Below are 1,239 nucleotides of genomic sequence, written 5' to 3' on the forward strand. Positions count from 1 at the left end.
TTTAAATTTGCAAAACAAACACACACAAGGAAATAAGTTTTGGGTTATAAGTTAGAGATAAATATATGCACATTTTGTAAAATTATATTTCATATAGTCTGTGTGTTCTTAAAATTAAAAATATTATAACTGTATTGATAGTAATTGTGAAAGCTACATTCAAAGCCAGATATGCAAAGAAATCAGACTTTACACTGAGCAAGGTGCCACACGGTTTCAATCCCAGCACACAGGAGGCAGAGGCTGGCGGATCTCTGTGAGATTGAGACCAGCTTGGTCTACACAGTGAGTTCTAGGCTGGCTGAGACTAGGGAGACCCTGTCAACAAAACAAAACACCCAAAAAACCAAAAACAAAGAAATGAGATTTTGAAAAATTGATTGAATTTGTTGCCGGTTTCATACTTGTATTTAGTGCGTTCTCTTTGCTTTGTCCCTCAGCCACTTTCCCGCTCCTTCCTCACCCGCTTCTCATATTTATTCCTCTTTGGTTTGGTTTGTAACCTGTAGAACAAATCAGAAATTTTAAATGAAGTTTGATTTTTATCATTAACTTGGTTTACCTTATTTTTTGTGTGCGTGCACATGTGACAGATGGGAGGGGAGCTAGTCAGCAGTCAATTCTCCAAAACAGATTTTGTTTTATTTTACACCTGTTAATCAGCTGGCCATATTTTTCCCCACTATGCTGTTGTGTTACCTGAAACTGCTGACTGCAAATTGAGTACTTCTATCTTAATTGAATTTGACTTTGCTGTTTTTCAATTGACTTTTTAGATAGTTTTTCTCTTTTTTTGTACTGGAGTGACACATCCAGGGTCAGGTTGCGTGTCCCACACTATGTTGCGCCCCGCCTTGTGCCGCAGCACCCCGTGCTGGGGCTCCGTACCCCTTCTGCTCCTCCTTCCTCTTCCCACTGCTGTACTCCAAGGAGGCAGCTGTCTGCACAGGTTAAGTGACATGTGGCTCCCTCAGCCTTCTCAGCTGGGGGAGGCTGAAGCAGGAGGGTTAGGTGATCAACCTGCCTGGGCTACATAATGAGACTCTGTCTCAAAAAAACAAAATAAACACCCTCCCTGTCCCCAATCTAGCAAAACAAAAGAAAAACAAAATCCTAACCAAAAAAAATACACCTCTCCCCCAAATGTGGTAGTTGAAGAATTCTGTTTTACTTCATAAGAATGGATAATGTTGGTGAGAGTTAAGCCTTTTGAAAACATATGTTGCAATAATTTTTTTT

General features: G+C 40.0%; 1 protein-coding gene across 2 annotated transcripts in view; it reads left to right on the forward strand.

Annotated features, from left to right (window-relative positions):
- The window catches only part of Dync2h1 (dynein cytoplasmic 2 heavy chain 1), a 273,560-nt gene that overhangs the window by 126,989 nt on the left and 145,332 nt on the right, over window positions 1–1,239 (forward strand). The window lies entirely within an intron of this gene.

The sequence above is a fragment of the Nannospalax galili genome, unplaced genomic scaffold (assembly GCF_000622305.1).
Source record: "Nannospalax galili isolate Female #2095 unplaced genomic scaffold, S.galili_v1.0 scaffold1750, whole genome shotgun sequence".
Lineage (NCBI taxonomy): Eukaryota > Metazoa > Chordata > Mammalia > Rodentia > Spalacidae > Nannospalax > Nannospalax galili.